At 37.2% G+C, this 24170-nt stretch overlaps 1 protein-coding gene across 2 annotated transcripts in view; it reads left to right on the forward strand.

The window, feature by feature from the left end:
* Positions 1-24170, forward strand: part of ZPBP (zona pellucida binding protein) — a 151469-nt gene that overhangs the window by 114582 nt on the left and 12717 nt on the right. Inside the window, exon 8 of one of the 2 annotated variants that reach the window (XR_009735767.1) lies at positions 208-298. The exons of the other annotated variant lie outside the window; for it this stretch is intronic. The gene's annotated coding sequence lies outside the window, so the exon portion shown is untranslated. The remainder of the gene's footprint in view (positions 1-207; positions 299-24170) is intronic. 2 annotated transcript variants of the gene reach the window in all.

A 24170-nucleotide genomic window follows, 5' to 3' on the forward strand; every position in this document is an offset into this window, starting at 1 on the left:
GACACGACTGAGCAACTGAACTGAACTGATGCAATATATAATCTTTGTCTGAATTCTTTCACTCAGCATAATGATTTTGAGGTTCATCAGTATTATTGTGTGTAGTAATAGTTTGCTCCTCTTTATTGCTGAGTAGTCGTCCATTGTATGGATATACCACATTTGTTTATCCATTCAGCTGATGATGGACATTTGGGTTGTTTCCAGTTTTAGGCCATTACAAATAATGCTGCTATGAACATTCCTGTACAAGTCTTTGTGTGGACAATACCTATGACTGCGATTGCTGGGTCATACGGTAAGTTTATGTTTAACTTTATTTTTTAAAAAAAGCCAAATTATTTTTAAAGTGGCTGTAAAATTTTCATGTTCTACCAGCAAAGTTGTGGAGTTCCTGTTGTTCTATTTAATAAATATTTTCCAAAGCATAGAGTAGTCACTCTTTTTAATTTTAACCATTCTAATCTGTGTATGTGTAGTGTATGTGTAGTTTTAATTTTAATTTTCCTTTTAATAAGATATTTTCAAGTTTCTTTTGGATGTTGGTTTTCTTTTGCACAATGTCTGTTCAAATATCTTTGCAGTTTTTAAAGTGGGTTATTTGTCTTACTGAGTTGTTACAGAGTTCTTAGTTTAGTATGGACAAAAGTTATTTTCTGATATATATACTATGAATATATTCTTCCAGACTAAGGCTTGTAGTTTTGTTTTCAAAGCAAAAAGTTGAAAAAGTCCAGTTTATTAAGTTTTTTTTTTTTTTTTATTCTGTGGTTCGTTTTTGTGATTTAATAAAACTTTTCCTACCCTAATGTCACAAAGATTTCTACTGTGCTTTTTATTTAGTACTTTTGGGTTGAGCATTTAAGTCTATGCTTGAATTAATATTTCTGTTTGGTATGAGGATAAGGGTCAGTATTCATTTTTCACAATACAGGTAGCCCATCTTGGTGATCCAGAACCATTTGTGGAAGACTTTTCTTTTCTCATTAAATTTTCCTTGGTGCGTGCTAAGTTGCTTCAATTGTTTCCGACTCTGTGTGACCCTATGGACTGTAGCCTGCCAGACTCCTCTGTCCATGGAATTCTCCAGGCAAGAATACTGGAGTGGGTTTCCATACCTTCCTCCAGGGGATCTTCCCGACCCAGGGATTGAACCCACATCTTTACATCTCCTACATTGGCAGGCAGATTCTTTACCACTAGCGCCACCTGGGAAGCTCCTTGGTACTGCTGTCAAAAGTCAAAAATTATACTGAATTAATTCTGGTCCACTTATCCTTATATTTATCATTTCACCAATACCATGTGTCTTTATTAATGTAGCTTTATAGTAAGTACTGGAGAAGGCAATGGCACCCCACTCCAGTACTCTTGCCTGGAAAATCCCATGGATGGAGGAGCCTGGTGGGCTGCAGTCCATGGGGTCGCTAAGAGTTGAACACGACCGAGCGACTTCACTTTCACTTTTCACTTTCATGCATTGGAGAAGGAAATGGCAACCCACTCCAGTGTTCTTGCCTGGAGAATTCCAGGGACGGGGGAGCCTGGTGGGCTGCCGTCTATGGGGTCGCACAGAGTCGGACATGACTGAAGCGAATTAGCAGCATAGTAAGTACTTTATTTAAAAATTTCTTTGCTTATTCTGTGTTTCTGAATTACTATAACATATAAGAATACAGTTGATTTTTAAATATTAACCTGGATCCAGTGTCTCTGTTTAATTCAAATGATGAGAGCTCATAATTATTTTCTAGACCCTATATATATTTTTTCAAGAATAAATATATCATCTTCAAATAAATTTTATTTTTTCTGATATTTGTGCCATTTTTTTCCTTGTTTTATTGCCAAGACTAGGTCTTCCAATACAGTGTTGAGTAAAAACAGGCATTCTTATCCTGTTTCCAATATTAGAGATAACTTTTTTGTTTTCAGAATGATATTAGCACTAGGACTGTCTTAGATACTTGTTTTCAGCTTGATGTAGTCCCTGACTATTATTTTCTTTTTTTAAGATGTATTTGTTCATTTTTGGCCATACTAGATCTCATTGCTGTGTGCAGGCTTTCTCTAGTTGTGGCAGGCAGGGGCTACTCTTTGTTGCAGTGCACGGGTTTCTCATTGCAGTGGCTTCTCTTGTTGAAGAGCACAGGCTCTAGGTGTGTAAGCTCAGTAGTTGTGACTCATGGGCTTAGCTGCCTTGTAGCATTTGGGATCTTGCCAGAGCAGGGATTGAACATGTCGCCTGCATTGGCAGGCAGATTCTTAACCACTGTACCACCAGGGAAGCCCAGTCTCCTGCTGTTCTAAAGTCATGATCATGAGTAGTTAATGAATTTTGTCCCATTCTTTATCTGAATTTTTAAAAAATACATTTTTATTATATTAGTATAGAAATTTATGTTGGTTGATTTTCTAATGTTGAACTAACCTTGCATTCCTGAGATAAACTCTACCAATCGTGATCTTTTATTCTTTTGACTTACTGTTTTATTTCATTTGTTAATATTTATATCTTTTTCAACAAGAGTATTCATCTATTTTTTTAAATGTCTTTGTCATGTTTATGAAATACAGTTATGTTGGCATCATAAAATGACTTGGGCAATTTTCCCTCCAACTTTATTTTCCAAAAGAGTTTCTGTAAAACTGATATTATTTCATCTTTTAATATTTGATGGGTTACTCAGGAAGGTGATCTGTTTCATTGATCTTTGTGTCAGTTTTTGTACCAAAACTTGTACTGTACTGTAGCTACTGAGTACTAAGATTGGGTAGTGTGATTCTCTTTTCTTCTCTTGCAAAGTTGTCTTAGCTATTCTAGCTCATTTGTTTTTTCTTATAACATTTTCAATTAGTTAAGCTGCCTTTTTTATATTATTTGATTATTTTAAGTATTATAGTTAAAACATTTAATGCCATTTTAGTTGTATTTGATTCATTTAATTTCCTTTTTGACTGTACTTTTTATATGTTTTTGGTAGTCTAAAGACTATACAAATTTAAAATTTCATTGTCTACTTAAGAGTTGATATTACACCAGTCCAGAAAAATGTAGAAACATTACAATGCTTGAAATCCCTTATCTGGGTACCATCTCACTGCTATTTATTTTATAATCATATTTATTACTTATTGGTACACTGAAACAGCTTCCCTTGTGGCTCAGGTGGCAAAGAATCCACCTGCAGTGCTGGAGACCTGGGTTTGATCCCTGGGTTGGGAAGATCCCCTGGAGAAGGGAAAGGCTACCCATTCCTGTATTCTGGCCTAGAAAATTCCTTGGACTGTATAGTCCATGGGGTGGACACAACTGATTGACTTTCACTTTCACTTTTCACACTGAAAAGTTCTCCAAACCCTATTGTGATTTTTACTTTTAATAATCTTACATATTTAAATAACTTAAGGAGAAAATAGTCTTTCGTATTTATCCAGATGTTTTCCATTGCTGATGGAAGTTTCCTCTTACAGATGTTGTCTGCCAGATACTATCTTTCACATAGTATCTTTCAGATATTATGTCATCTAAAAGAATTTCCTCAACAATTCTTGTAGAGCAGGTATGCTGGTGGCAAATTGTCTTAACTTTTCTCTGTCTAAAGATGATACTTCTCTATCTATAGATCTCTGTTCTTCATTTTTTGATGGATATTTTCTCTGAGTATAGAATTTTGGGTTGAAGTTTTTTTTTTTTTTTCAGTTCTTAAAACTGTTGTTCCACTGTCTTCTGACCACTGCAGACTCTGATTTAGAAATCTACAGTCACTTGAATTGTTGTTTCCTTGTATATAGTTTGTCATTTCTGTCCAACTGCTTTCTGGATTTTTATTATATATTGTCAACCTTTTGAATGTGATGTTTTTAGACATTAAAAAAAATAATACCTGTTTAGGATTCTATGAGATCCTTGAATCTGTGAATTTGTCTTTCACCAAATTATGTAATATCATTTATATATATTGCTAGATTAACTATTTCTCTTTTCTTCTTCAGTATTGACAGTGATACCCATATCTTATGCCTATTGCTACTGTAATATAGGTGCCTGAGGGTTTAGTGTTTTTCAAGGTTTTCTGTCTGTTCTTCAGTTTGTTTATTTATCTACCTTAGAATGATATTGTCTGATAGTTCAAGTATCTGTTATCTTGAGGTTAGCATTTGTTTATCTTTTCTCTTGTTAATAGGTCACATTTTCTTGGATTTTTAGATGTTGATTTACTTTCTAACATTATAACTAGTGAATGTTATGTTGTATATCCTCTGAATTCTGTTATAATCATCTGAAAAAGGTTGATGTTTTTGTTTTAGTAGGAAACCTAATTCAAATCCAGTTCAATTCTTCTCAAAGACTTTGTTATTGCTGGTTTGGGGTCTTTTCACTGATTATATGTTCAGGAGTTAGACAGCAATTTGTATGGTTTCAGATCTAAGTTTAGTTCTCTAAAGTCTTTGTATGTTGGCTTGGGTCTATGTAGTGTACATGTGGCACAGGAATTTTGCTGAGTCTTGTACAGGCTCATATACAGAAGTAAGGGAACTCTTTCTTAGCATCAGTTGCCTCCAAGACTTCCCTCTCACCCTGTTGTCTCTCTGGGCTTTATTCCTTGATTCCATTGACCAGAAGTGTGTCATGTCTTCAGTTGAAGTTTTATCTGCCTGTACAGCAATGCTTTGCAAATCAGTCAACCTTGGTGGCATGGCTGAGAGAGAAAATTAAAATAAATGAGACACTTGTCTTGCTGTGAGTTGCTTCTCTTAACTACCTTTACAAATTCACCTAAAGTCTTTGCTTTTTAGAGACCCTGAGGTAGTTATTTCGTTTTTAGTTCTAGTTTTAGTCGTAACCATTGGGCTGAAAGGGCACTAGCCCATTCAGCATTTGGCATTAGACCACCACCACAGCCGAACTGTAGCTCCCTGTGGGAAGAGTTGTAATTAAAACGGTTAATCGACAAAGTGCTTTTTGGCTTTTCTGGGTCCATTTTTATAATTTTATGTGCAAGATGTGTCCATTTTCTTTAAATGGTCAAATCTATTCCACAAACTTAGCAGTATTATCTTATTTTACCACTAATGTCATAGAATCTGTAGTGATATTTCTTCCATCATTCTGGTGTTACTCATTTATCTTGACTAATTTGTTCCTGGTTTTACAAGCTCTAGTTGGAAATTTATGGATTTTGTTAGTATCTTCAAGGAGCTAACTTTTAGTTTATTGAATTTTTCATTTATCTGATTTCTTTCTTATATCTGATCTTACTTAAACATTTAAAAAATATTTTTGCTCTCTTTCTCATCTGAAACAATGTGCTCCACTTTATTTAGTTTAAGAGAGCAGCATATTACATTGATTTATATCTTTTTCTTTTCTTATGTAAGTATTTAAGGCTATATGTTTTTCCCTGCCCTTGTTTTACTTTCATCCCACTATTTAAGTTTTTCACTTGGTACAAAATGTTTTCTAATTTTCTTTGTAATTTTATTTGTCCCAGGGCTCTTTTTGTAGTATCCTATTTAATTCCGATATAATTTATCATTTCCAGTGTTATCTTTGTAGTGTTGATTTCTAACTATTTTTTTTCCTATTTAGAAAACATGCTGTATATTATTTGGCATTTTTAGTTGTTTTGAGAATTGTATGGCCCATCTTGATGAATGTTTCCATGTCCTCCTTAAAAATATTTATTCTGGCATTTAAGGTAGAAGTCAAGTTTTCTTTATCTCTCTTGTTCTGGTTTCCACTTGTTAAATCAATTTGTAAGAGTGAAATGTTGAAACTCAAAGTTGTAATTGTGGATTGGACTATTTTGAAACTCAGTAATTATAGGTACCTAGGATTGCTATTTTTTTTCTTGATCAGTTGAGTCTCCATCATTATGTACTGATGCACCTTTCATTCCGGTTATGCTGGTTGCACTGAAGTCCACTGTGTTAGATATTAATATAGTCTCTCCAGCTTTCTGATGATTGGTGCTTGTCTTGTGCCAGTTGAGACAGACCATGTTAACATCTGTTTAACCATTTGACAGAGATGTTGATAACATCTTCTGATATGCAGAAATTGTACTTTTAATGAACTCCAGTTTATCCATTTTTAAAAAAATTTTGTTGCCATATCCAGTGGCATGAAGATTTAGCCCTATCTTTTCTTCTAGGAATTTTTAGCTCTTGTAATTAAGTCACAGTTGATATCTGTATGGGGTTAAGCATCCAACTTCATTTTTCTGCTTGTAGAAATACAAATTTCTGAGCACCGTTTATTGAGGATACTAATTTTCACATTGAATGGACTTGGCACCCTTATCAAGAATCAGTTGGTAATAAATGAATAGGTTTATTTATATTCCATTGGTCTATAGGTCTGTCTGCTTTGATTACTAGTGCTTTGTAGTATGTTTTGAAATGAGGATATATGGCTGCTCCAGGTTTGTTGTTTTTCAAAACTGTGTTTTAGCTATTCAGGACCATTTGCAATTTAATATTGAGAATTTTAAATTTCTTTCTTAAAAAACCATGGTGATATTTTCATAGAGGTTGCATTTAATCACTAGATTGCTTTATGTACTATTGATATCTTAATATTAAGTCTTCCTACTGTGAACACAGAATAAATTTCCATTTATTTAGGCCTCCTGTTGTTTCTTTCAGCACTGTGTTGTAGTTTTTAGTATACAAGTATTTTACCTCCTGTTTTCTAGTTTAGTTTTATTTGATTATTCCCTTTTTTATGTGTTTTCTTGCCCCTTTTTCACCCCTCATAATTTTTGTATAGGTTCCAACTATAGTGATTTTATCTTATTTGGGGCTAAATAATTTTATATTCCTGTGAATTTTGTCTTGTTTCTTTTCAGATGTAATTAATACATTATCAAAGACAACTTGATCATTTCTTTTCTAATTTTATTAGATGTTCTGGTTCAGTATTCAGTCTAAAGCTGTTCATTTTATATGACCGCTAAGTGCTCTACCCAATGCCTTTTGAATATAAATTTTCCATTCTGGTTGTTGGGAGCAGACACTGTTCCTCATCAGCCTGAGTTATTGCCAGTTACCCTTTCCTCTAGTGTTATCAAAATTGATAGTCCTTTCACCAGATTCAGGTCACTTCCTCAGACACATATGTTGGCTTCTGTTGTTATATTCAAGCAAGATGTTCTACTCATCTCCAGAGCTCTCTGTCTCTGAAGTTCTCTCCTTTCTGGTTCACGGAAAGAATGCTAACTGCATTTTTCTTCTTGGACTTCAGTTTTTTCTCTTCAGTTCAGTTTGCTTAGCTGCACCACAGTTTCCTTTGCCATAATTTGGAAACTCACTGAAGGCAATAAGCTACAACAGTTGTTGTTGTTCAGTCACTAAGTCATGTCCTAACTCTTTGCGACCCCATGGATTGCAGCACACCAGGCCTCCCTGTCCTTCACCGTCTCCTGGAGCTTGCTCAAACTCATATCTGTTGAGTCGGTGATACCATCCAGCCATCTTGTCCTCTGTTGTCCCCTTCTCCTCCTGCCTGCAGTCTTTCCCAGCATCAGGGTATTTTCTAATGAGTCAGTTCTTTGTATCAGGTGGTCAAAAGCATTGGAGCTTCAAATTCAGCATCAGTCCTTCCAGTGAATATTCAGGGTTGATTTCCTTTAGGATTGACTGATTCGATCTTCTTGCTGTCCAAGGGACTCTTTAAGAGTCTTTTCCAGCACCACAGTTCGAAGGCATCAGTTCTTTGGTAATCAGCCTTTTTTATTGTCCAGCTCTCAGAGCAGTTGTAGAGCTCATGTATTTTGTTTCTTATCTGTCCCTTCTGATCACTGTCACTTGTGGTTTGATGTCTGGTTTCTTGAAAATCATTTTACATACATTTCTATGGTTATTAATATGTTTTGGTTATTTCAGGCAAAATGGTAAATAATTCCTTTTTTATTTTTTCACCTTTCAGGGTTTTTAAAAAATAAACTTAAAAAACTTGTTTATTTTATATTAGAGTATAACTGATTAACAATATTGTGATAGTTTCAGGTGGACAACAAAGGGACTCAGCCATACATGTATCCATTCTCCCCCAAACCCCTCTCTCATCCAGGCTGCCACATAATGATGGCTTACTGTGAACGATGACGGCTTCATGGTCTCCAAAGAAGATTTAGCTTCAGGACCAGGGACAAGGCTTGATCATTCAAGAGCTTTTTGTGTAGCAGAGTTTTATTAAGTATAAAAAGGGGACTTAAAAATTTTTTTTTAATTAAAAAAAAAAGAAGAAAGAAAGAATGATTGTAAAAATCTGATGAATGGATAAGAAAGCTGTGGTACATATACACAATGGAGTATTACTCAGCCATTAAAAAGAATACATTTGAATCAGTTCTAATGAGGTGGATGAAACTGGAGTCTATTATACAGAGTGAAGTAAGCCAGAAAGAAAAACACCAATACAGTATACTAATGCATATATATGGAATTTAGAAAGATGGTAACAATAACCCTGTATACGAGACAGCAAAAGAGACATTGATGTATAGAACAGTCTTTTGGACTCTGTGAGAGTGAGAGGGTGGGATGATTTGGGAGAATGGCATTGAAACATGTATAATATCATATATGAAACGAGTCGCCAGTCCAGGTTTGATGCACGATACTAGATGCTTGGAGCTGGTGCACTGGGACGACCCAGAGGGATGGTATGGGGAGGGAGGAGGGAGGAGGGTTCAGGATGGGGAACACATGTATACCTGTGGCAGATTCATTTTGATATATGGCAAAACCAATACAATATTGTAAAGTTAAATAAAATAAAATTTAAAAAAATAAAAAGGGGCAGAGAAAGCTTCTCACATGGACATCAGAATTGGGACCGAGAGTGCCCCCTTGCTAGCCTTAGCAAAGGAGCTATGTACTTTTTCAATTGATGATTACAGTAAATCACAAGAATGTCTCAAGATTGTAAAGATCTTATCAGACCCATTCCCACAGTTTACATTTTAAGATAATGGGATTAGAACTAACAATGGAAAAAATCTTACCAGACCCACTTCCATAATATACATTTTAAGATGACAGGATTAGTCTGAAGGGTCTTAAGAAGAAGAAACACATCCTCAAGCAGGGTACATTGTTGTTATATAATTCTTAGTACAGAGTCTCAACAAAACATGAATTGTTGTGTAATCATTAGTTTAGGATTAAAAAAAGAAAAAGCTTTATGTGGCTAAGACTAAGGAATGCAGAAAAAAAAGTTTCTCCTTTTCTCCTACTTGAGAGAGAGCCCCAGACCCCTTTCTCCTCCTTGGAGACCCTGGACTTCTTATCAACCTACCTAAGAATTAACTCTCTCAATAACATTGAGCCACGTTCCCTGTTCTGTAATTTAGGAACTTGTTCATTATCTATTTTAGGTAACAGCAGTGCATACATGTCCACTCCAAACTCCCTGACTAACCCTCACCCCATCTTTCGCCCTGGCAACCGTTGTTTGTTCTCAGAAGTCTGTGCAAGTCTGTCTCTGTTGTGTAAATTCATTTGTATAGATTGCACATATAAGGGATAGCACATGATATTTCTCCTATGTCTGACATACTTCACTCAGTATGACAGTCTCTAGGTCCATCCATGTTGCTGCAAATGGCATTATTTCATTCTTTTTAATGGTTGAGTAATATCTAATTGTACATGTGTACCACATCTTATTTATCCATTCTTGTGTTGATGAACATTTAGGTTGCTCCCATGTCTTGGCTATTGTGAACAGTGCTGCAGTGAACATTGAGATGCATACATCTTATGCATACATCTTCTTGAGTATTCATTCTCAAGTCTTGATTATATACTAAGAATGAAATTACTCTGGATTATATGGCAGCTCTGCGTTTAACTTTTTGAGCACTTGTCAAACTGTGAAGCACAGTGCATGCAAAATTTTACAGTGCTGCTAATAATATACAAGGGTGTCTATTTTTCCTCGACCCTTGTTACTTTCCTTTAAAAAATTGTAGCTGTCCTTGTGTGTGAAGTAGTATCTTAGTATTGACTTAGTAGTATTTGTATATTCCCAAGTGACTAATGATACTGAGCATTTTTTCCTATACTTGGTGGCCAGTTTTACATCTTGAAAAAAATGTCTAGGCAAGTCCTCTGTTCATTTTTTAAGTTGGGTTTTTGTCTTATTCTTGTTGAGTTCTAAGGACTATTTACATACTCTTTATTTAGCCCATGTATGCTTTGCAAATATTTATCTATTCTCAGATATTTTTTTCACTTTACTGATAATGTCCATTTGTGCATAGAAGTTTTTTCATTAAGTCCAGTTTATCTTTTTCTCATTTATTGCTCATGCTTTTGGTGTCATATCTAAGAAAAACTGTTGTGAAATCCAAAATCGTAAAAAAAAATCTACCACTTTTCTTTTTCTCAAAGAAAAATATTTGAGGTAATTTTTAGAAAGCATTCTGAGTTAGGGGTCCAGACCTATTCTTTTCATGTGGTTGTCTAGTTTCCCTGGGACCTTTCATTAGAAAGGTCACTTTGGGTGATTTTGTCATCCTTGTTGAAAATCAGTTGCTGTTGACATACGAGTTTATTTCTAGACTCTCAGTTCTATTCCATTTGTGTATGTTCTATCATAGTACTACAGAGTCCCTTGGACTGCAAGGAGATCCAACCAGTCCATTCTGAAGCAGATCAGCCCTAGGATTTCTTTGGAAGGAATGATGCTAAAGCTGAAACTCCAGTACTTTGGCCGCCTCATGTGAAGAATTGACTCATGGGAAAAGACTCTAATACTGGGAGGGATTGGGGGCAGGAGGAAAAGGGGACGACAGAGGATGAGATGGCTGGATTGCAACACTGACTCGATGGACGTGAGTCTGAGTGAACTCCGGGAGTTGGTGATGGACAGGGAGGCCTGGTGTGCCGCCATGGGGTTGCAAAGAGTTGGATACGACTGAGTGACTGAACTGAACTGAACTTACTTTATATAATGGGGAACTATATTCAATATCTTGTAGTAATCTATAATGTAAAAGAGTCTGAAAAAGAATATATGTATAACTGAGTGAACTCAGGGAGTTGGTGATGGACAGGGAGGCCTGGCGTGCTGAGATTCATGGGGTTGCAAAGAGTCAGACATGACTGAGCAAATGAACTGACTGACTGAACTGACCAACTGATACTGTTTTGATTATTGTAGCTTTGTAAGGAGTTTGGAAATTTGTGAGTACTCTAGCTTTGTTCATCTTTTTCAGCACTATGTTGTATATTTGAGACCCCCTTGAAATTCCATGTGAATTTGAGAGTTGTCATTCCAACTCTTCCAAACAGGTTGGCGGGATTTTGATTCAGAATATATTGGATCTGTAGATTGCTTTGGACTATACTGTGATCTTCGGAGAAGGCAATGGCACCCCACTCCAGTACTCTTGCCTGGAAAATCCCAAGGACAGAGGAGCCTGTAGGCTGCGGTCCATGGGGTCGCTAAGAGTCAGACATGACTGAGCAACTTCACTTTCACTTTTCACTTTCATGCACTGGAGAAGGAAATGGCAACCCACTCCAGTGTTCTTGCCTGGAGAATCCCAGGGACAGGGCATCCTGGTGGGCTGCTGTCTATGGAGTCGCACAGAGTTGGACATGACTGCAGCGACTTAGCAGCAGCAGCAGCAGCAGCATACTGTGATCTTAATCTGTCTTCCAGTTCCAGAACATAGGATGTCTTTCCCTCTGTGTAGGTCTCTTATTTCTTACTGTAGTGTTTTATAATTTTAATGTACAAGTTTTTCATCTCCTTGGTTAACTTTACATCTGGATTTTTTTTGTGGATTATCATGTAGATAAAATTGTTTTCCTAATAAAATTATGGAAATTTTCACTGCTGCTGTATAGATGTAACTGATTTTTTGTGTGTTGATGTTGTATCCTGTATGCTGAATTCCTTTTTTAGCTCTAGTAATATCTATGTGTTCTCAGATTTCTCTCCCTCTTTCCTACTCCCTCCCTCCCTCTTCCCATCCCCGCCTCCCTGCCATGTGTATATACACACATATAATCATAGGCCTGATTCTATGCTAGTTTTAGAAGTCAATTCAGTTGTTGGGTTTGTGGCCAATTACCTGTGTCTAGTTCCAGGTTACCTTGTTAAATTTCTCTACTACAAGACTCTAACTGGTTGGCCCTGAGAAAATTTACTTTATAAAAAAATTACAGTCATTTTCAGGTTACTGTGATATTACTAGATGGGATCCCCTCACTGGGCCAATTAATTATGCCTGCTTTGACTCTGGCCATAAATTTGAGCTTTTTTCTATTACTCAAGCTCAATCAGAGCAACAAGAAAAGTTTCAGCAAAGGAGGAAAAAATTTCCCGCAATTATGGGATGGATTTATATAGATAACACCAGGCTATGGTAATTTAGGTTTAAAGTCTCCTCTGTGTTGGAAACAATTAGATCATACTAAGGGCAGACACACTGAAACTATACTCACAGAAAACTAGTCAATCTAATCACACTAGGACCACAGCCCTGTATAGCCCTGTTAGCCCTGTCTAACTCAATGAAACTAAGCCATGCCCATGGGGCAACCCAAGACAGGCGGGTCATGGTGGAGAGATCTGACAGAATGTGGTCCACTGGAGAAGGGAATGGCAAACCACTTCAATATTCTTGCCTTGAGAACCCCATGAACAGTATGAAAAGGCAAAATGATAGGATACTGAAAGAGGAACTCCCCAGGTCAGTAGGTGCCCAATGTGCTACTAGAGATCAATGGAGAAATAACTCCAGAAAGAATGAAGGGATGGAGCCAAAGCAAAAACAATACCCAGTTGTGGATGTGACTGGTGATAGAAGCAAGGTCTGATGTTGTAAAGAGCAATATTGCATAGGAACCTGGAATGTCAGGTCCATGAATCAAGGCAAATTAGAAGTGGTCAAACAAGACATGGCAAGAGTAAATGTCAACATTCTAGGAATCAGCGAACTAAAATGGATTGGAATGGGTCAATTTAACTCAGATGACCATTATATCTACTACTGCAGGCAGGAATCCCTCAGATGAAATGGAGTAGCCATCATGGTCAACAAAAGAGTCTGAAATGCAGTACTTGGATGCAGTCTCAAAAATGACAGAATGATCTCTGTTCATTTGCAAGGCAAACCATTCAGTATCAAGTAATCCAAGTCTATGCCCTAACCAGTAACACTGAAGAAGCTGAACGGTTCTATGAAGACCTACAAGAACTTTTAGAACTAACACCCAAAAAAGATGTCCTTTTCATTATAGGGGACTGGAAGGCAAAAGTAGGAAGTCAAGAAACACCTAGAGTAACAGGCAAATTTGGCCGTGGAATACGGAATGAATCAGGGCAAAGACTAATAGCGTTTTGCCAAGAAAATGCACTGGTCATAGCAAGCACCCTCTTCCAACAACACAAGAGAAGACTCTACATATGGACATTACCAGATGGTCAACACCAAAATCAGATTGATTATATTCTTTGCAGCCAAAGATGGAGAAGCTCTATACAGTCAACAAAAACAAGACCAGGAGCTGACTGTGGCTCAGATCATGAACTCCTTATTACCAAATTCAGACTTAAATTGAAGAAAGTAGGTAAAACCACTAGAACATTCAGGTATGACCTAAATCAAATCCCTTATGATTATACAGTGGAAGTGAGAAATAGATTTAAGGGCCTAGATCTGATAGATAGAGTGCCTGACGAACTATGGAATGAGGTTCGTGACATTGTACAGGGATCAAGACCATCCCCATAGAAAAGAAATGCAAAAAAGCAAAATGGCTGTCTGAGGAGGCCTTAAATAGCTGTGTAAAGAAGAGAAGCAAAAAGCAAAGGAGAAAAGGAAAGACATAAGCATCTGAATGCAGAGTTCCAAAGAATAGCAAGAAGAGATAAGAAAGCCTTCCTCAGTGCAAAGAAATAGAGGAAAACAACAGAATGGGAAAGACTAGAGATCTCTTCAAGAAAATTAGAGATACCAAGAGAACATTTCATGCAAAGATGGGCCCGATAAAGGACAGAAAAGGTATGGACCTAACAGAAGCAGAAGATACCAAGAAGAGGTGGCAAGAATAAACAGAAGAACTGTACAAAAAAGATCTTCACGACCAAGATAATCACAATGGTGTGATCACTCACCTAGAGCCAGACATCCTGGAATGTGAAGGCAAGTGGGCCTTAGAAAGCATCACTATGAACAAAGCTAGTGGAGGTGATGGAATTCCAGTTAAGCTATTTCAAATCCTCAAAGATGATGCTGTGAAAGTGCTGCACTCAATATGCCAGCAAATTTGGGAAGCTCAGCAGTGGCCACAGGACTGGAAAAGGTCAGTTTTAATTCCAATCCCAAAGAAAGGCAATGCCAAAGAATGCTCAAACTACCGCACAATTGCACTCATCTCAACACGCTAGTAAAGTAATGCTCAAAATTCTCCAAGCCAGGCTTCAGCAATATGTGAACTGTGAACTTCCTGATGTTCAAGCTGGTTTTAGAAAAGGCAGAGGAGCCAGAGATCAAATTGCCAACATCCACTGGATCATGGAAAAAGCAAGAAAGTTCCAGAAAAACATCTATTTCTGCTTTATTGACTATGCCAAAGCCTTTGACTGTGGATCACAATAAACTGTGGAAAATTCTGAAAGAGATGGGAATACCGGACCACCTGAGCTGCCTCTTGAGAAACCTATATACAGGTCAGGAAGCAACAGTTAGAACTGGACATGGAACAACAGACTAGTTCCAAATAGGAAAAGGAGTTCATCAAGGCTTTATATTGTCACCCTGCTTATTTAACTTATATGCAGAGTACATCATGAGAAACGCTGGACTGGAAGAAACACAAGCTGGAATCAAGATTGCCGGGAGAAATATCAATAACCTCAGATATGCAGACTACACCACCCTAATGGCAGAAAGTGAAGAGGAACTAAAAAGCCTCTTGATAAAAGTGAAAGAGGAGAGTGAAAAAGTTGGCTTAAAGCTCAGCATTCAGAAAACGAAGATCATGGGATCTGGTCCCATCACTTTATGGGAAATAGATGGGCGAACAGTGGAAACAGTGTCAGACTTTATTTTGGGGGGCTCCAAAATCACTGCAGATGGTGACTGCAGCCACAAAATTAAAAGACACTTAGTCCTTGGAAGGAAAGTTATGCCCAACTTAGACAGCATATTGAAAAGCAGAGATATTACTTTGCCAACAAAGGTCTGTGTAGTCAAGGCTATGGTTTTTCCTGTGGTCATGTATAATGTGAGAGTTGGACTGTGAAGAAGGCTGAGCGCCGAAGAATCAATGCTTTTGAACTGTGGTGTTGGAGAAGACTCTTGAGAGTCCCTTGGACTGCAAGGAGATCCAACTAGTCCATTCTGAAGGAGATCAGCCCTGGGATTTCTTTGGAAGGAATGATGCTAAAAGCTGAAACTCCAGTACTTTGGCCACCTCATGCGAAGAGTTGACTCATTGGAAAAGACTCTGATGCAGGAGGGATTGGGGGCAGGAGGAGAAGGGGACGACAGAGGATGAGATGGCTGGATGGCATCACTGACTTGATGGACGTGAGTCTGAATGAACTCTGGGAGTTGGTAATGGACAGGGAGGCCTGGTGTGCTGTGACTCATGGGGTTGCAAAGAGTCGGACACGACTGAGCGACTGAACTGAACTGACTGTCTTTGTGTTCTCAGGTTTCTCTCCCTCTTTCCTACTCCTTCCCTCCCTCTTCCCATCCCTGCCATGTATATATATACACACACACAATCTTGTAAGCTACAATTAGATAAATAACTTTTTCTTTTATAATTCAGGTGCCTTTTATTCTTTTTTCTTGCCTAATTGGTCTCTCTAGATCGTTCTGTAGAACATCCTTGCCTTGTTCTTTACCTTAGGGGGAAAGCTTTCAATATTTAACTGTTAAAGATGCTACTACCTTTGCATTTTTCATAAAGGCCTTTGTTAGTTTGAATTTTTTCAATTTATTCCTAGTTTATTGAGTGTTTTGGATTTTATCAAATTCTTTATCTGCGTCAATTGAGATGATTATGTAGTCCCCCCTGCTTTTGTTTGTATGATGTATTACTTTGATTTTTTTTATACATTTAGCTACCTTTTTGGTTCCTTGGATTTATCCCACTTTATTACGGTGACATTTTCATATAGTGCTGCAAGTTGTTACTAGTATTTTGTTGAGGATGTTTGCATCTGCATTCAAGAGTTATTGCCTTTTATTTCATTGTCTTAGTAATATCTCTGACTTTGATATCACAGATTGATTCAAAAGTGTTTCTTTCTGTTTTTGAAATAGTTTGAGAAGAATTGGTTTAATTTTTCTTTAACTATTTGCTAGTATTCATCAGTGAAGTCATCTTACCTTGAGATTTTCATTATTGGAAGTTTTCAGTTAATAACAATATCTTTACCTGTTACAGTTTTCTTTAGATTTTCTGTTTCTTCTTCAGTTTGTAATGCATGTGTTTCCAGGTATTTTTCATTTTTGTCTTCATTTTCATTTTCATTCTTCATTTTTTCATTTTGTCAAATTTTGTCAAATTTGTTCATATATAATTTTTCTTAGAATTGGCTTATCCTGTTTACTTCTGTAAGTTTGGTAGTGATGTCCTGTGTTTTCTGATTTTAGAAATTTGAATCATCTTTTTTTTTTTTCTTTATCTAGCTAGAAGCTTGTCAATTGTTTTAGTCTTTACAAAACTTGACTTTTCTTTCCCTTGCTTTTCTCTATTTTTAAAATTCCCTCTGTCATTAATATTCACTTTAATCTTTCTAAAAGGTTTTCTTCCTTCTGCCACTTTTGATTTAGTTTGCTCCTTTCTCATCCATTCCTGGAGAAGGAAATGGCAACCCACTCCAGTATTCTTGCCTGGACAATCCCATGGCAGAGGAGCCTGGTGGGCTACAGTCCACGGGGTGCAGAGAGTCGGACACGACTGAACGACTTCACTTTCACTTTCACTTTCTCATCCATTCAAGTATATAGTTATCTTATAAATTTAGGATCTTTCTCTTTTGTTTTTTTCAGTGTAGGCATGTAGTGATGATAAATACTCCTCTGCTTTCACTTAATCTCATATGGTTTGGTGTGTTCTGTTTTCATTCTAATTCTCAATATGTTTTCCAATTTCCCTTTTGATATCTTCTTTATCCTGGTGGCCTTTTAGGAGTGTGTTATTTAATTTCTACATTTTTGTGAACATTCCACTTTTACTTATGCTACCGATTTCTTCAGTAGCTTCATTCTCTTGTGATCGTAGATGATTTGTGTGATGCCGTTTCTTTTTAACTTATGAGTAATTGTCTTGTGTCCTAAAATATTGTCCATCCTAGAAAATAATCCATGTGTACTTGATAAAAATGGATGTTTTGTGTCTGTAAATGAAGTGTTATGTATATCTATTGAATTTAGTTGGTTTATAGAGTTGTCAAATTGTGTTTCTTTTTTAATCCTCTGTCTAGAAACTATTATTGGAAGTGAGGTAATGAAATCTCCAATTATTATTGTAGAGCTATCTATGTCTCCCTTAATCCTGTCAGTGTTTGCTTTATGTATTTTCTGTACCTGTTTTTGGTGTGAAACAGTTTTGATAATTATTGTATCTTTTTGGTGATTTAATCCTTTTAGGAATATGTAATTTCCTTTTTCTCTTAAAACAGTTTTAGACTTAAAGTCTATTTAGACTGAATAAGTCCCAGCTTTTTAAAAATTACAATTTCCATAGAATATCTTTTTCTCTTTCAACCTAGTTGCTTCATTTGGTCTAAAGTGAGTCTCTTCCAGAAATTGCATATAGTTGGATCATGTTTTTTTAATTCATTCTGCCAATCTCTGTGTGTTCTGATTGTAGAGTTTAATCCATTCACATTAAAAGTAATTACTGACAAGAAAGGACTTGTTTCTGACATTTTACTATTTCCTGTATCTTGCTTGTTTTTAAGACTTCTTCTGAAAATTACTTCTGAAAGTTTTTGCTTGATCACTCATTTTTCTTTAGTTGGACTACCTTTTGGAGCTGCCAGTAGCAGTGCTGATGTTGGTCTATTCTTAAACTTTTATTTCTCTTCTTAATGAACAGTTTCTATAAGTAGATAAGTCTTTGTGTTTACTGACATATTCTACTTTTGTCTTTATTCTGCTGTTAGGCACATCCAGGTTTGTTTTGTTTTACTTCAGGTATTTTACTTTTGGGATCTAAAATTTTTAATTGTTGTATTTTGAATGAAGTGAGTGAAGTGAAAGTCACTCAGTAATGTCTGATTCTCTGTGACCCCATGGACTATACAGTCCTTGGAATTCTTCAGGCCAGAATACTGGAATGGGTAGCCTTTCCCTTCTCCAGGGACTCTTCTAAACCCAGGGATCAAACCCAGGTCCCCTGCATTGCAGGGGGATTCTTTATCAGCTGAGCCACAAGGGAAGCCCAAGAATACTGGGGTGAGTAGCCTATCTCTTCTCCAGCAGATCTTCCCAACCCAGAAATTGAACCAGGGTGGTGGTGGTTTAATCACTAAGTCGTGACCACCTCTTGCGATCCCATGGACTGTAGCCCACCAGGCTTCTCTGTCCATCTGATTCTCAAGACAAAAATACTAGAGTGGATTGCCATTTCCTTCTCCAGAGGATCTTCCTGACCCAGGAATCGACCCTGGGTCTCCTGCATTGCAGGCAGATACACTTATGCTTGCTGCTTTAAAGTTTATGTGCTAACTACCACATCTGTGTTATTTTGAATGTTTTTATTAGAGTTTTTTTCTTGACTATGTGTTAATTTTCTGTATCTTTAACAATCTAATGATTTTTATGGCAAAGTGATAGCTCTGCTTTTTTTTTTTAATTTTATTTTATTTTTAAACTTTACAATATAGTATTGGTTTTGCCAAATATCGAAATGAATCCGCCACAGGTATACATGTGTTCCCCATCCTGAACCCTCCTCCCTCCTCCCTCCCCATACCATCCCTCTGGGTCGTCCCAGTGTACCAGCCCCAAGCATCCAGTATCGTGCATCGAACCTGGACTGGCGACTCCTTCCATATATGATATTATACGTATTTCAATGCCATTCTCCCAAATCATCCCACCCTCTCCCTCTCCCACAGAGTCCAAAAGACTGTTCTATACATCAGTGTCTGTTTTGCTGTCTCGTATACAGGATTATTGTTACCATCTTTCTAAATTCCATATATATGCGTTAGTATACTGTATTGGTGTTTTTCTTTCTGGCTTACTTCACTCTGTATAATAGGCTCCAGTTTCATCCACCTCATTGATAGTGGTATGTAGAGTCTTCTGAATTTTTCTTCCTCTAAAGAGTATTGATTTATATTCGAATAATATGCTAGATTCAAAATCTAAACTGCCTCTTCCACTGTGGGCAGCATCTTCTTTGTTCAGCTTTCCAACTCTTTCTGGTTTTGAACTTCTTATAATATTATTGACTCATGTGAAGGCCACACAGCAGCCAGTCATGTGTATGGAGTTTATATACAGATTTTAGAACTCTTGTTCTGTTCCTGCCTGTTACCTTGAAATTCTCCCATTACTTACCTTATCTTCTGGTGGCCCAGAAGTCTGTCCTCCTATTTTTTGTAACCAATTAGACATGATTTTTGCTTTAGTTTTCGCCACCCACGTGCCATATGGACTGATCAGGGCTCACTGCTGAAATGGGTTATGACAGCGATTTTCCCCAGCACAGTTTTCTTCCTTCAGGTAACCTGACTAGTATTAGCCTGTCTTTGCTACCCTGCAGTGCTGTCAAATAATGTATGTTTCCTCTTTCACATGTTATCATTGTTTTCTACAGATTGATTAATTCAATATAGCTAGTACTAGAATTCTTTGCTACTTTTTTTTATCATTGTAAACATTTTTCCGTGGTACATTTTTTGGTTTAATATTGTATAAGTCTAATTGTTTATTTTCTCTGTTTCCTCTTATAAAAGTCTTAACCAGCCTCACAACCAGGAAAAAATTCTCTAGTAATGTATTTTTATTGTTTCAAATTGTGTTTCTTTACTCTCAGATCCATGAAATAAGGGCACATATGTGTGTGTGTGTATACTTACATGTGTATGTACATGTATACCTATATGATATATATATATACACACAAATTACATGTATATACACATATAAAAAAGTTGGCTTAAAGCTCAACATTCAGAAAACAAAGATCATGGCATCCGGTCCCATCACTTCATGGGAAATAGATGGGGAAACAGTGGAAACAGTGTCAGACTTTATTTTTTTGGGCTCCAAAATCACTGCAGATGGTGACTGCAGCCATGAAATTAAAAGACGCTTACTCCTTGGAAGGAAAGTTATGACCAACCTAGATAGTGTATTGAAAAGCAGAGACATTACTTTGCCAACAAAGGTCCATCTAGTCAAGGCTATGGTTTTTCCTGTGGTCATGTATGGATGTGAGAGTTGGACTGTGAAGAAGGCTGAGTGCCGAAGAATTGATGCTTTTGAACTGTGGTGTTGGAGAAGACTCTTGAGAGTCCCTTGGACTACAAGGAGATCCAACCAGTCCATTCTGAAGGAGATCAGCCCTGGGATTTCTTTGGAAGGAATGATGCTAAAGCTGAAACTCCAGTCCTTTGGCCACCTCATGCAAAGAGTTGACTCATTGGAAAAGACTCTGATGCTGGGAGGCATTGGGGGCAGGAGGAGAAGGGGACGACAGAGGATGAGATAGCTGGATGGCATCACTGACTCGATGGACGTGAGTCTGAGTGAACTCCGGGAGTTGGTGATGGACAGAGAGGCCTGGCGTGCTGTGATTCATGGGGTCGCAAAGAGTCGGACACGACTGAGCAACTGAACTGAACTGAACACATATATGTACATTCACATAAATATATATATATATGTCTTTTACAGGATCCTCTTTTTTGTTTTACTATTCCCTTGTAATTAAATATCTTGATATGTAGGGTAAATAGCCTTCCTTTTTTCTTTTAATTGATTTGTCAAGTAACATAAAATCATTGAGGTTTTATTTGTGAGTTCAGTGCGGGTATAGATTAATTTGTTTAAAATTTACATTTTTCCATTAACAGCATAAAGTTGAATTTTTAAAAATTCAGTCTTGAGAATCTGTCCAGTGATATGCTAGTTTAACTGATTCATGTTATTGAAAATTATATCTGTGAGATTCATTCACATTTTTGTGGTTACAGCACAATTAAATTTTTTTTTCTTTTCTGGGTGTAATACTCTTATTTTATGAATATATCAAGGGAGATTTATCTGTTTTATTGTTGGTTGAAATTTCTTTCTACTCTTCAGTTTTACTGCTGTGACAAACAGTGGTGTTGTGAATATTTTTGTTTGTATATGATAAGTCTTTGGCTAATATTGGACTTTAAGAAATACATTAAAATATGTCAAACTGGATCAATACATCAAATTTAGAAAACACTTTTACAACAGCAGTGTAGGACATATCCTATTGTTCTATATCTCTGCCAGTTCTTGGCCTGTTGTTTTCAGTTGCCTAGTTGTGTCTGACTCTTTGCAACCCCATGGACTGCAGTATGTCAGGCCTCCCTACCCTCACCATCTCCCAAAGTTTGTCCAAGTTCATGTCCATTGCATCAGTAATGACATCCAGCCATCTAATCCTCTGACACACCCTTCTCCTTCTGCCCTCAATCTTTCCCAGCATCAGGGACTTTTCCAGTGAGTCAGCTGTTTGCATCAGGTGACCAAAATACTGGCGCTTCAGCATCAATCCTCCCAATGAATATTCAGGGTTGATTTCCATTAAGATTGACTGGTTTAATCTCCTCGCTGTCCAAGGGACTCTCAGGAGTCTTCACCAGCACCACAGTTCAAAGACATCAATTCTTTGGTGCTCTGCCTTCTTTATAGTCCAGCTTTCACATCCATACGTGACCAATGGGAAGACCATGGCCTTGACTGTATGGACCTTTGTTGGCAGATTAATGTCTCTGCTTTTCAACACACTGTCTAGGTTTGTCATTCTTGACATAACTAAACTTTTAAATATTGGCTGTCTGATGAGTATTTCACGCATCACATTTTTATGGTAAAATATTTCAAAGATTTAATATTTTAAGCATATTAAAAGGTACAAATTAGTGGCAGTAAGCATATTCACTCTGTTGTGTGTTAATACCTTTCATGTCCAGAACTTTTTCATCTTCCTGAACTGAACTTCCGTGCCTATGAGACCCTGACTCCCCATTTCCCCTCCCCTTCAGTGCTGGCAACCATTGTGCTTCTTCTGTCCCTGTAGATACGACTGCTCCAGGCACCTGTGTGAATGAAATCATACAACATTTGTCCTTTTGTGATTGGTTTATTTAACTTGGCATCTATGTTGTAGGATATGTCAGAATTTCCTTCCTTTTTAAGGCTAAATAATATTCCACAGCGTTTGTGTGTGTGTGTATCACATTCCCACCTCCAACATGTATAATATGTGCCCATAACACATTTTCATCCCATTTCACAGCACTTTTTGTAAGTTCATATTCCCACATTAATACATTTTCTTTATCCACATGTGTGTGCCATATTGTCTTTATCCCTTCATCTGTCAGTGGACATTGGGTTGCTTTCGTCCCTTGGCTATTTTGGATAATGCTACACTGATTACATGGGTGTGCAAATACCTCTTCAAGATCCTGCTTCTGGTTCTTTTAGATAAATACTGTACTGCTAAGTTGCTCCAGTCGTGTCCGACTCTGTGCGACCCCATAGATGGCAGCCCATCAGGCTCCCCCATCCCTGGGATTCTCCAGGCAAGAACACTGGAGTAGGTTGCCATTTCCTTCTCCAATGCATGAAAGTGAAAAGTGAAAGTGAAGTCGTTCAGTCGTGTCCGACTCTTAGCAACCCCATGGACTGCAGCCCACCAGGCTCCTCCATCCATGGGATTTTCCAGGCAAGAGTACTGGAGTGGATTGCCACTGCCTTCTCCAATACTGTATTAGGTTGGGCTACATAACAAAATTCCAAACTGAATGGATTGAACACCAGAAATTCATTTTTTGCACTTGTGAAGATTGGAACCCCAAGTTCGAGGTATTGGTGACTCATTTCCAATGAGTGCTCTTCTGGCTTGCAGGTGGCATAGGGGGTCACTGTCCCATTGTCCTTACGTGGTATTTCCTTGGTTCAAGAAAAAGTTTTGGTCTTTGATGTAGTTCACTTCATCTCTTTGTCCTTTGTCCTTGTGCTTTTGTTAATGTTCAGTTGGTAAGTTATGTCGGACTGTCTACTGCAGCACACAGGCTTCCCTGTCCTTCATTATCTCCCACAATTTGCTCAGACTCATTGCCATTGAATCAGTGATATCATCCAATGATCTCATCCTCTGTTAAACCCTTCTTCACCCTTTCTCAACCTGTATTTTGGTGTCATATAAAAATAATTGTAAAATCTGAAGTCATAAAGCTTCTTCTGTTTTCTTCCAAGAATTTTACAGTTTTAGCTCTTATGGTCTTTGAGTTAATTTTTATATATATTGTGTAAGCTGAGAGTGCAGCCTCCTTCATTCTCATGTCAGTTTTCCCGGCACCATTTGTGAAAAAACTGTCCTTTCCTCATTGGATGATCTTGGTATCCTTGTTAAAAATTATTTGAGAGTTTATTTCTAAGCTTTCTATTCCTTTTGTCTATGATTCTGTCTTTATGCCAGTATCAGGCCATTTAAATTACTGTAGATTTGGAGTATTTAAATCAGCAAGTGTAGATGTTCAACTGTATTCTTTCACAAATTTGCTTAGGCTATTTTGTTAAGATTTTCTATTTCTTCCTGGTTCAGTTTTGGAAAGTTTTACTTGTCTAAGAATTTGTCCATTTCTTCCACGTTGTCCATTTTATTGGCATATAATTGCTGATAGTAATCTCTTATGATCCTTTGTATTTGTGTGTTGTCTGTTGTGATCTCTCCATTTTCATTTCTAATTTTATTGATTTGAGTGTTCTCCCTTTGTTTCTTGATGAGTCTGGCTAATGGTTTGTCAATTTTATTTATCCTTTCAAAGAACCAGCTTTTGGCTTTGTTGATTTTTACTATGGTCTCCTTTGTTTCTTTTGCATTTATTTCTGCCCTAATTTTTAAGATTTCTTTCCTTCTACTAACCCTGGGGTTCTTCATTTCTTCCTTTTCTAGTTGCT

This window comes from Bos javanicus, chromosome 4 (assembly GCF_032452875.1).
Source record: "Bos javanicus breed banteng chromosome 4, ARS-OSU_banteng_1.0, whole genome shotgun sequence".
Classification (NCBI taxonomy): domain Eukaryota; kingdom Metazoa; phylum Chordata; class Mammalia; order Artiodactyla; family Bovidae; genus Bos; species Bos javanicus.